Raw genomic sequence first — 12,936 nt, forward strand, 5'->3', positions numbered from 1 at the left:
TGACAGAGCCTTTGTTGCATTGAAGGATAATCTCTTCAGACTGGGAGTAGAGATCAGAGTCAGGAAATGGGGAAGAAACTCCCAACCACGGGGCACAGATGAGAATTTGGACAGCAGAACAAGAAATGATGATGGAGTTGGCCAAGCTCTTCCCCAACCATCTCTTCACTTTATTGCCTGGTTTTGAACTAGGAATGCCAGCACTACTGTGATAGTTTTGGCCAACACAGACGGCACGGCTACTGAGAAGACAATGCTGAACACTGTTTGTCGGAGAAGGCAGGTGGCTTTCCTTGGTTGGCCAATGAAGAACAAGGAGGATAAGAAACAAAGCAGAAGGGAGACCAGGAGGATGTAGGAGAGGTCCCAGTTGTTTGCTTTGACAATAGGAGTTTCAAGGTATTTAATGAATACGATTAAAACAAAGCCTGTGATTAGGAACAAGAGTAGAGCAAAGGAGATGAGGATGATGCTGAGATGTTCTTCATAAGACAGGAAGTTAATTCTTTTGGGGATACACTGGACTCGGTTCTCAATTGGATATTGATCATCTGGGCATTTGGTGCATTTTTTGGTATCTGAGAAAAGAAAGTAATATTTCTTTTATAATCTTTCAAATTTCAAGAAGAACGTTGGATAAGATGTGATACAGAGAGACAGAAAAGTCTCAGTAAATGGGATATACTTATACTACAACAACAACAAAAATCCGCAATACATACAACTATAAAAAGAACAACAACAACAACATAAAATTAAAAGAGCTATCTGGTGCTGCAAACTCCCTTCTCTGAGGTAATCCACCAGATTCTTATCCTGCACTGTACTTACCTTATCCCAAATGGTTGGCAGAAGTAACAAGTCTCCAGACGTTTAAGAGGATGGGGGACTTATTCAATTTCAAGGGGGAGTAAGTCCAGTAGGGCAGGAACTGCAGCAGAAAAGGCAGGCTTCTGATGATCCATAAAGTGGGAATCTTTTAGGGAATGGATTGTTTGCATGCCAATTATATCTGCTCTGGTGGGACAAGCAGGTATCCTCAAGCAGAGGAAACCCTGCAGATACCCTGGTTCTGTCTCATGGAGGGTTTGAAAGGTGAATTTAATTGCACCTGGAAAGAAACTTGGATTCTGTGGAGATTGCACAGCAGGGATGTTCTAGGGAAGAACACATGGAAACTCAACACTGTGCACGCCTTTGCATTCTGGACCATTTTATAAATTCCAGCTGGTTTTCAAGAGCAACCCTATGAGTATGGGATAAAAAGATAGAAACAGAAAACTGATGGCAGAAAAAGACCTAGTGCTGCATCGAGTCTGCCCTTTGAGTTTTTTGTTTTCTTACTTATTTAATATTTCAATTCATTTTTTTCAAAAAAAATTCAGATGATGGACATATGTTTATCCCAAAAAGGTTTAAACTCAGTTACTGATGAGTGACCCATCAACCATGCTCTCAATATACTGCTCCAAAAATACTGGACAGAGGATAAATTTGTCTAACATGGTTGGATCCATGAAGAACCACTTGAGAAGGGTTGCAACACTGACTATTTCAGGACAGGTTGTATAGTCCCCTTCACAAAAACACCATTGACTATCCTGAAATTGAGAGCGTCTCCTAACTATTAGGCCTTCTAGAAATTCCTTAAAATGTGATTCTTTCAATGGTCCTGGGGATCTCCTGGTAACAGGGCCCCGTGTGCTGGTTTCATGGTAGGTAGCATCTTGATGTATTCCTCTCTTGCTTTCTTAGCATTTATACCTCAATGTTTTAATTTTTATTATTGGTTTAATTGTATCCCACCAAGAGTCACTTTGTGTGAAATAGCCATATATACCTGATAAATAAATTTGAAAAAACATCTCAACGAAGATTAATTCATAAATAAATTCAACAACAGGAACTGAGTGTGTTATTTGTATTTTTACCCTGTAAAAATGAGAAGGTGAAGCAATATGTTTCCATATTCTCTCGATTTGGCAAATTTTTAAAGAGAATGAATTCAACATTGGTATCAAAGGACATTTAGTAGATTGGTCTTTAACGGCCTTTAAGAAAGCCGTTAAAAATCTCCTGTTCCGGCAGGCCTGGGGCTGATGTCCTCGGCGGGCCGGGATATGATCGGACTCGCGGTATGACTGGATTATTTTATGTTATTGTTTTATGACTGTTTTTAATTTTGTACGCCGCCCTGAGTCCTTTGGGATTGGGCGGCATATAAATATTTGTAAATAAATAAATAAATAAATTAGTTCTCTGTTTCCTCCTTCTTTCTGTTCATTTTAATCCCAACACTGCATGTAGAATTTTTTTCCTTTCAGGAGCACAACTATATTGCTTTTTTGGAGGAGGGGGGGTGTTATATCTTACTACAGTATTTAACAAGAAAGAAAATTGGAAAGATAAGAAAAGGTGGAAAGGAAATATCTACTTGATGATTTTATGCTGAATTCTCTGTTTGGTTTTCATTGTTCCTTTAACCCAACATCTCTCCCTCTATTGTTCCTCCCAATTAGATATCTCAGCTTATAAGGATAAATGATCTTACTAAAGATTAACTGATTAAATGAATAATTGATCGATGCATCTATCAGTTTGTAATGTAAAGTCGGTTTAGGCAGGGCTTTTTTTCTCATAGAGAGCCCAGAATGGAGTTCCGGCAACTTTTTGGGATGGAATCTTGTAGGGTAGGAAAGGCGGGTTGTATGATGTGTATGAGTTCTGGCACCTCTTTTGGGGGGGAAAAAAGCACTGGGTTTAGGTAAACAAAACCCATTGATCAAAAATTATTCCTCAAGTTACAAAGAATACACATATTTCTAAGAAAGATAAATATGGACAGAAACATCCGAACTGGGAAATGAAAGAGAGATTTTCCATGCAATCCACAATATCCTTTTTCTTACCATATCCTTCAAGATATTTTTCTTATAAATCCCATTTAGGGAAGAAATTGGACACCATTAAAATTGAGAACTAAACAATCAAATTTACATGTGTCTTTAAGAGGCATATTGAACAAAGTTTCCTTGTGGTGTCACCCACCTTCCTGAGTGGAGATGGTCCCCTCTGGACAAGGAATGCAGTCGTAGCAGCAAACTGGCTCTCCTTCTCGAGCCTGTTTGACAAATACAGGATGGCATTTTCCCACACATTTAGACTGAGGCAGAGACTAAACAGAAAAAGGAGAAATGCCACAGAAAATATGTCAGGAATGACCATCCATGTAAAGATGGAGGTAGACATGAACATCAGCCAAGTCATCTCTGGGTTTCAAGTAGGCAAATATGAAATCTCTGACCACTTCCAAATGGTTGCAGGAGAGACAATTGCAGGCAGATGCCTCTTTCAGTCCCTCTCTTTTTCTTCTGACATATCAGATTACAAAAAAAAAAAAAACCTTTCTACTTAACAAAGTCTGAGGGATGAAATTGAGAAAAGATTTAAGCATTAACTGACAACGGGTGGGTTCCTCCTCATAGTGGAATTAGCATGCATTCCTCCAGTCTTCATACATGCTTGATTTTAAAATATAATATCCAAACATACTAATTTTGAAGTGACGTTTATCATAAAAGATTCATTTTTTATTCCATTAGATTTATTGAAATAGAATAAAACCATGATCAAGAAAAGCTCTTCTGACCAGCAGAATCTGGAAAGATTTCTTCTCAAGTGCATAAAACTTTGCAAAGCTGCTTCCCTTTGAACATGGTCCAAAATTATCTCCCAGTTAAGATAAAAAAAGGAAAATTTCTTTACAAATAAGGGCTGTCAACCCTAAAGATGAACTTTATTTGTATATATATATATGTTCGGTTTATATGGCTGCCATGCTGGTGAACTAAAACTAAAACTGACTGACTAGTTTCTAAAACTATAGTGAGGTGAGATGGAGGTGAGGTCATGAGAACGTGTCCCTCAAAAAGGGTGAGTCATGGATTACTTGATGCACCACATGGGTCATGAGTGTGAGCCTTATGTGTGAAAGGAATATTCAACATACGGTATCCAACACAAGGTCCTTTCTGTTGAGAGAATACAATTAGGTGACACAATCTGACAGGGAAATACACACTCATATTTATTATTAGTTTGATCTGTAGCCTCGCAGTGTGTCCTAAGGCAGCTAACAATGAAGATAAACAATTGCATTCAAGGGATTTTCAGATGAAGTGCACTCTTACAAGCCAATGACCAAATCTAAGTAACATTTCTCTCTAAATTGTTCCTTTTTATTTCTGATTGTTTTCCACCAAAGTGATGCTTCAGTACTTCAGTAAGCCAATCTTTTGGATGACAAAGTTGTCGGCTAGGTTGGTTTTGCATGGATTTTTATTATTTTATTTGAGACAATACTGATATTCCATTAAACAATGGAAAAAAAGTTTTTTATAGAAAGACACATCCAAACAGTTTTTCATTATATACAGCAATACTTTGCAGGGGCCAAGTGTACCTGTGTGTACCTCAAGGTCCAGTCCACCATCCAAGTACTAATCAAAGTCAACTCTACGTAGCATCTCTAGTCCAGTGGTTCTCAACCTGTGGGTCGGGACCCCATTTGGGGTCGAATGACCATTTCACGGGGGTCACCAAACCATGCTGTCCGCCATTTTTTTCCCTTTTCCCTAGCTGTCCTACTCCCTCTTATTGGTGGCCACACCCACCTGGGGATCACCACAACATGGGGAACTGTATTATGGGGTCACGGCATTAGAAAGGTTGAGAATCACTGCTCTAGTCAGTCAGGAGTAAAGCTAAAGAAGTTGACATGCCATCATTTCACCTTCAGAAGACACAGGATTTTTAATCTGAAAGAATGCTAAGGGTTGCGGGCTGGGCTGGGCTGGGCTGGGCTAGGATTGGATTGGATTTCATTTTATGTCCTTTTTTAAAGGTTTTGGGTAATCAACTTGCTGTCCCATAGTTTTTCATAAAACCCATTTTAAAAAACCAAACAAATGCAGCTTCCTCTGGGCCACGTTTGAACACGTTATGGTGTTCTCCTCGTATTCTCTGCATTACAGTGTGAATAATCAGGGATCAAATTCAAACAGCTTTGTGAGGGATTTGGAGGAGAAGCATGAGACTTATCAAACTGCCTTCTTCTCAGAGAGAAGCACCACAAATTCCTTTCAGTATTTCAGAAGAGATGAGCTTGGTTGATTTAAAAATACCTCTGAGGGATTACAGGGTGGAAGCAGGATACGTGAAAAGTCCTCATGAAGCTTTGCTTCACTTTCCATGCGGCAAGTTCACTGAGATAACTGGAACTAAAATGTTCCTTCTCTCAAGCCTAACTCTTCGTCCCAGACAACAAAATGCCATAAGTACAATAAATAAAAGCCCTGGTCAATTCAAATGTCCTTCTAACAACTGCTAAATAGTATCAACTTCTTCACACAGAAATTTAGGCAGATTCTTTTCAAACAGGGTTCCTCAATTATTTTCAAGCCTAAATTTAAGTCATAGTCCCCACTTATTTTTTTATTCTTTACCTCATTTAACTTGATTACTAAACACCAAGTCAGTTTGCATCTGTGCTTTCCTCATTTCCGTTGCTGCACCCACTCACTGATTTCCTCATTAACTGCTTTCTGTGGTTCTTGGGCAAAGAACCACATTATTAAATATGAATTTCCTTTCTTTTTAGGGCTGCCAATTTTGCCATTTTCAGTCTCACTGGTCTCCTACTCTTTAGAGCAGCTGTGGTTAATTCATTGTAAGGAGTTTGGAAGATTCAACTCAATACTTGGAAGGTACATTTGTAGCAGCTGATGCCTTTCAGTGTGCCAGCCTTACTGAAGACGCCCTACTTTTCTCTATTTTAACCATCTTGGATTCTTTGTGCAGCATTTTTTAGGTTTTTCTCGAGTGGCAAAAAAGACAGGCAGATGACAGTTCCCAATATAAAATCAAGAATGTTTTAAATGAAATTTGTTTGTTCTAATAGCATTTGGGCACTCTTATTAGTTTAACGAAGAGAAGGACGAGGGGTGACATGATAACAGTGTTCCAAAATCTCAGGGGCTGCCCCAAAGAAGAGGGAGTCAAGCTCTTCTCCAAAGGACCTGAAGGCAAGATGAGAAGCAACGAATGGAAACTAACTAACTAATTAACAGCCATTTGTCTGAAATGGTATAGGGTTTCCTGCCTGAGCAGGGGGTTGGACTAGATGACCTCCAAGGTCCCTTCCAATATCATCATCATCACCATCACTATTATTACTAGTATTATTATTTTCCATACCATTAATTTTAATAAAAATAATTATATACCCCAATTTTATAAATTGTATAAATTCCCAATTCTGCTCTGAGGGCAGCAGTTGAAGTCCTTTCATCCACCCTCAAGATACTTCTCAGATATGTGATCTAATTTGTTCTAATAGTGATATAAATTAAAGCCCAAAGTTCAGCTCAATATAAGTGCATAATAGTAACAGTGATATTTTGTATTTAATAATTCAGTCTAAGGAAGCTGCATACCTATGATTTTTTTTAAAAAAAAAAATTAACAGTGCATTCACTTGTGCCTTCTAAGTGAGCTCCTTTGATGTTGAGGGAGCCCAGATCCAGTCCCAGAGAAAATTCCCCCAGGTAAGGAAAGGTGTGAACTTGCTCTGTTGCCTCCTCATTGATTAGCCCTATAGGGCAATGCTGTCCTTTCCCAAAGATCATCACTTTTGACTTTGACTCATCTAAAATGAGATAATTATTATGAAAATAGGATCCAGGTCCTCTTAACAGCACATGCAACCCAAATGTCATATTGGCATCACCTTTTTCTTCAGTTTTGGTACATATCAATCCTACTTCTCATGGCTCCATTGAGCCCCAAACACACTCTCAAGCAAATGAACAAAAATGGGATGGAAGGGACCATGGAGTGTTCCTCAATTATTTTTAAACCTAAATTTAAGTCATAGTCTCCACTTATTTTATTATTCTCTACCTTACTTAACTTGATTACTAAACACCAAGTCAGTTTGCATCTGTGCTTTCCTCATTACCGTTGCTGCACCCACTCATTACACAAAGTAATTGTCCGTTTCTTGGGAAATAGCAGGAGTTTGACCTTATTTCAAGGTTTCAAGGCACTTTTATTGATGCAGCTTCCACAATTTCCTCATTAACTGCTTTCTGTGGTTATTGGGCAAAGAACCACATTATTAAATATTAATTTCCTTTCTTTTTAGGGCTGCCAATTTTGCCATTTTCAGTCTCAGTGGTCTCCTACTCTTTAGTGCACCTGTGATTAATTGATTTCTAATTTTGCATGTTCATCTTCTATCAGGTCCTGTATCAAGGCTATTTGATGGGAGTCCACAGAAATTGGCTCCAGCCCTCAAGGCAAAGCTTAGGAGATGTGGCTCAATAACCACCTTTTCCACTCATTGCCAGGAACTTTCAACCCATTGCTCACCAACAACCAGGCTCAATATTGACTCCATGAGAGACCCTCCAAATATGCTTTTTCACTGCAACAATTCTTTGAATCTTGATTACTTAACATTTTCTGTATTACATTTCTGCATCTAACACAGAAATTGTTAAATCTTTCAGTGGGTTTTTTTTCTATTCTTCTCATCCTTCACTGTAAGGATCCTTTCTCAGAGCAATTGTATCACAGATTGGGAGAAGAAAAAAAGAGAGAAGAGAAAAAGATGATGAAAAATAGGCAAATGTTGAAAAATCATATTTAGTTTGTGAAACTAGGATGATTTTATTTGTAACTAAGTATTTTGTTTTGTGAAAACAGATTTTAAGTTACTGTGTTATTCAGGGCATGGGAAAATGCTTGTGCTTCACTTTGAAATCCTCTCTAAATCTCTACAACATCCATGGCAACTGGATGCGACACCTGAGAACCAACAGAACTTACAGAATAACCGAGTTGGCAGGATCCTGCTAGTCCAATCCCATGCTGAAGCTGGAAAGCCCTACACCATTCCAGACAAATGGCTTTCCAAATTATTCTTAAAAACCTCCAGTGATGGAGCACCCAAAACCTCTGGAGCCAAACTCTCACAGTTACTGCTATGGAGCCACATATCACCTATTCTATACCTGTGCATTCATTTTTTCTTGCCTAAGTGTAAAGCCATATTGTTCTCACCACTGAAATGCAGAGATAAGTAATAAAAAAATATGCCCCCCCCCATGAGATCCTTTGTAACAGAAGCAGCAGGAAACATTCAATGTAACCAACACTCACAGCTTTTGGAACCCAGCTCTCCTTCTCAATTTCAGTTGATCTTCTGTGTCCCACAGGACTCCTAATAAGGAGTGGTAAGGCCACACTTGGAATTCTGCCTCCAGTTTTCGTCACCACAATGTAAAAAAGATGTTGAGATTGTAGAAAGAGTGCAGAGAAGAGCAACAAAGATGCTTAGGGGACTGGAGGCTAAAACATATAAGGAACGATTGCTGCAATTGGGGATGTCTAGTTTAACGAAGAGAAGGATGAGGGGGGACGTGATAGCAGTGTTCCAGTATCTCAGGGGCTGCCCCAAAGAAGAGGGAGTCAAGCTATTTTCCAAAGCGCCTGAAGGCAGGACAAGAAGCAACAGGTGGAAACTAATCAAGGAGAGAAGCAACCTAGAACTAAGGAGAAACTTTCTGACAGTGAAACAACCTGCCTTCAGAAGCAGTGAATGCACCAACACTGGAAGTTTTTGAAGAAACTGGACAGCCATTTGTCCGAAATGGTATAGGGTTTCCTATCTGAGCAGGGTTTGGACTAGATGACCTCCAAGGTCCCTTCCAACTTTATCATTATTATTATTATTAACCCTCAACTAAGACTGCAGGGATATTTCCAACTCTGCATATTCTCTGTCTTTAGAGAAATAGAAATCACCTGGATGAGGGAGGAATACTTCAAGGAAAGCCAAATCAGTCTGTGCTTCATCTGAGTGCCACAAAGACCCACCAGGAAGCAGAGCAGCTGTTTTCCCAAAACCCACCCATAAAAATGTGTCGCCCATGATAGCAATGCCAACCCCAGATTTCCACCACTTAGTTCTAAGGGCTCTTCCCAAAGTCCATCCATTGGTGAACATGGCCGAGCATTATCATCTTGGACTGTAGAGTTTGGGCAGCAATTCAGTAAGGAATTTTCTTTGACCCATTCGGACACTGCAAGTCCTGAGCCTCCCATCTTTTATAGCCATAACAGGTTAGATGTTCAACTAAGTCTGCTGCTCTTCTCAGGGCTTTTGTAACAGCTAACAAACAGGAGTGTTTCAATACAAGGAAGATGCACCGTTGCCTTAGGTAAGAACTATTTTGCAACAGTGCACTGAGGTGATATGATGCAATCATTACAACTCCATAAATAGAGAGCCAAGTCTGTCCCAGGAGCAAGATTTGGTCCAGAACCAGTCTCAGCATGAAGATCCTTTATCTGCTGTCCGCATTTCTTTTCCTTGCATTCCTGTCTGAACCAGGTAAGAAATAAAATTACTGATAATTTACAAAGGATTGGTAACTCACTCCTTTTTAAACAAATACGATCTTCACTGAAAGCAGGATAATTTCAACATCTTTTTGTTTTACTTTACAGAAATAGCTTTGAACAGTATAGACTATTGACAACATGAGCCTCCAAAGATTTGAAAAATAGGCCATTGATTTTTCTTTTGATTCACAATTCTTGAAAGAACTTTATTGGGGTTTTTGTTATTGTAGCTTATTTTTGTTGATTTGCTTCACTTTAACATTGGTTTACCAAATTCTCAGCTCACTCAAGGTCTTCATCCAAAACACACAATGCAACTGGCCACTGTAACTCAGCAAGGATCCATGGCAATACTGGAGAGAAATATATCACAGCAAGGTCTATCCTTCATATGAAATAGATGTAGGCTTACCAGCTAATTCATCTTTGAGTCAGACTTCAAACCTGGGTTAATGGCTGATTTATTTGAGCTGCTGCAGGAGATCAGCAGAGATGGATCTGTGTGGTCAGAGAAAACTTGCTGTAGTCCTAGGAATCCTGCAATTCTTGGAAGGATGTTAACATTCCCATCTTGGATGAACGGTTACAAAAGCTGATGGAGTTAGCAGAGATGGCTAAACTGACAGTTTTGATAAAAGAAAAGAATATAAGTACTTTTGTTTGTACTTGGATACTGCTTCTGAACTTTGTGCTATAATTTGCTATAATTTGTGCTACAATTTGCTATAATTTGTGCTATAATTCTATAATTTCACACAGTCTCATTCTTCCCTTTTGGTTTATTTATTTATTGTAGTAATTACTTTGGCACTGATGTCTTCCAGCTAATGTAGTTGCATGGGCAGATATAGTATAAAATCTGATTTAAGCTTTTCACTAAGATCTTGGAAAGAAGCATAAAAAAAATTCTTAAAATTATTTTTTCTCAAGTTAAATACCATTTTGAATACCATTTAAATACAACTTAGAATGACTTTGTCTGATGACTTAATATAAGCACAGCTTGAATCTTGATAAAGATAAATATGCCATTGATTTTTCTTTTGATTCACAATTCTTGAAATAACTTTATTGGGGGTTTTGTTATTGTAGCTTATTTTTTTTGATACGCTTCACTTTAGTATTGGTTTACCCAATTCTCGGCCAAATATGTTTTGTTTGAATAAGGAGGCACAATGGAGAAACAGTTTGGTCTAGTGATTAGAGCAAAACACGACAACTCTGGATCGTGAGTTCTAGTCCCACCTTGGGCCTGAAAGCTGACTGAGTGAATTTGGCTAAACTGACAGTTTGATAAAAGAAAAGAATATAAGTACTATTGTTTCTACTTGGAAACTGCTTCTGGACTTTGTGCTTGAGGTGGAAAGAAATGATACGATGATTTTGGGGTTTACTGATTAGACTGATTTGTTGATAGAGAAATGGCTAGTTCATACTAATACAGAAATGCAAAAAGTTGAGATTCGATTTTCATGCCTGATTTTACTGCAACAGGGAATCGGAAGTCAACGCCTTTTGTTTCTCCCCCCCCCCCTCTTTCCACATTTCCCCTTTCCTCTTTCCCTGTGGTTGTTCCTTACTATTTGCTTTTTATTTTGATATTTTTATGTTCTAAATGAATAAAAATATAAATTGATAAAGGAATCCTGCAGTTCTGTAGAAGAAGGTAGTGTCTTGGAAGGGAAAATATATTTAAATATTAAGGAATCTTTACTCATCGTTTATCTGTCTCCTCTTTTTCTTTTCATAGGGAATGCCCAAATACAGTGTTTTAATCTACAAGGATCCTGCCGTTTCAGTTGTCCTCCTGGAACTAACCTTGGGCAGCTGGACTGTAAGCCACTGAGGTGTTGTAAAGTGTAAGAAAACTCTCCTCTAATAGAGATACTACAGATAGAGTACATAATGAGATTCTCTGCCTGATATTGTTTGCATTCACAAAGCTTTGCAAAGGAAAGAATTTACTTTAAACTCACTTTGATCAACTTATTATTTTTTTCTCATTTGTATAGCGAAATTGGAAAATAATGCCATCTCCATCTACGACCATGGATATCTTCAAGACATGGCCAATGACCTGAGATTGCCGCCTGCTATCGCTGTATCTTTCTTTATATAAATCAAATTACTATCCATCAAAGTCTAAAACATTTGTGGAGAGAGAGAGAGAGAGGAAGGGAGGGAGAGAGGGAGGGAAGGAGGGAGGGAGAGAGAGGGGGGAGGAGGGAGGGGGGAGGGGGAGGGAGGGAGAGGGAGGGGGGAGGGAGGGAGGTGTTGCCTGCTCTTCAACCACATATTATGCTATAATTTCACACACTCATTCTTCCGTTTCGGTTTATTTATTTATTGCTTTGCGATTACTTTGCCACTGATGTCTTCCAGCTAATGTAGTTGCTTCAGCAGAAATAGTGTAACATCAGATTGAAGCTATTCACTAAGATCTCGGAAAGGAGCAGAAAAAAAATTCTTAAGGTTATTTTTTCTCAAGTGAAATAGCCTTGGATACAACTTAGAATAAGAATGGCTTAGTATCAGCACAGCCTGGATCTTGATACAGGAAATGAAGATGTAGCAATAGGAAATCTGCAAGAGAGAGAGGATCCTTTCCTGGCCCAATCTTTTTCTTAAACAGACAGACCAACAGATGTTATGAAATTGATTTTAGATGCCATCTAAACAAATAAATAGACTACACCATAAAACCACATTATCTGAGGGTGAGTCACATAGGACCTGAGGCAGACAAACAAACACAGCCAACATGTGAGGGATACTATTGTGGACACTATTACACCTATGCTAATAAAGGGGTGTGATCTAACAACGTACACAGGTGAAAACATAATCTGCACAACCAGTAGCCATACAAGCCTGAACCTATTCAATTCCTCCCCCCTCTCAACTTTCATTCACACACTTTCTACTTCTCTTTTATTGCAATGTCTACATTTATAAGGGGATGTAAATATTTAACTTGTGGCATAAAGCTTTCGCTTTCCCTCCCCTTCCTCTTTCCACGCAGCCGCTCCGACTTCGACCCGGCCATTTTGGAGGGGGGGGGCGATAGAGGGGCCCGGCTGCGACTCCCCACCTCTGCTGCAATCGGGAAAGAGGGGGTCCCTCTCCGCCCTCCTAGGGGGGAAGGGGGAGGAGACCACGCAGAGATCGAGGCTGTCGCTGGCTCCCGTCACTCTTACCCTCTGAAGAGCTAGCAGCTTTCTTCCCCCTCTCCCCCCACGAGTCTCGGGGGTGCTTCCCAGCCCCCTCCTCCCCCCCAAACCTCCTCCTCCCCCCGCCCACCCCCCTCCTTACCGGGAGTCTACTCCCCCCCTTCGCTTCCGGGGATCCGGGCCAGCGCCCCCGCCAGCAGCAGCAGCATCAGGGGGAGCCCAGCGGAGCCCATGGACGCCGCCCCACAAGCGCCCCCAGAGAGAGGGGAGACGGAGACGCGGAGGCTCCCAGCCCCAG

The 12,936-nt window shown here is 39.8% G+C and overlaps 2 long non-coding RNA genes across 4 annotated transcripts; one reads left to right on the top strand and one right to left on the bottom strand.

Moving 5' to 3' along the window:
• Positions 1–362: 362 nt before the first annotated feature.
• LOC120297536 lies at positions 363–12,936 on the bottom strand. Of its 3 annotated transcripts, none has more exons than XR_005553826.1 (3): positions 12,781–12,936; positions 3,049–3,175; positions 363–578 (listed from the first exon to the last, which is right to left on the bottom strand). It is a non-coding gene; the product is annotated as an uncharacterized LOC120297536 (long non-coding RNA). The 3 variants fall into 3 exon arrangements; XR_005553825.1 differs by lacking the exon at positions 12,781–12,936 and adding an exon at positions 9,881–10,901; XR_005553827.1 differs by lacking the exon at positions 12,781–12,936 and adding an exon at positions 8,224–8,381.
• On the top strand, positions 8,700–11,590 carry LOC120297537. The gene is made up of 3 exons (XR_005553828.1): positions 8,700–9,457; positions 11,219–11,327; positions 11,481–11,590. It is a non-coding gene; the product is annotated as an uncharacterized LOC120297537 (long non-coding RNA).

Source organism: Crotalus tigris, unplaced genomic scaffold (genome assembly GCF_016545835.1).
Source record: "Crotalus tigris isolate CLP2741 ecotype Arizona unplaced genomic scaffold, ASM1654583v1 scf7180000023632.101745, whole genome shotgun sequence".
Lineage (NCBI taxonomy): Eukaryota > Metazoa > Chordata > Lepidosauria > Squamata > Viperidae > Crotalus > Crotalus tigris.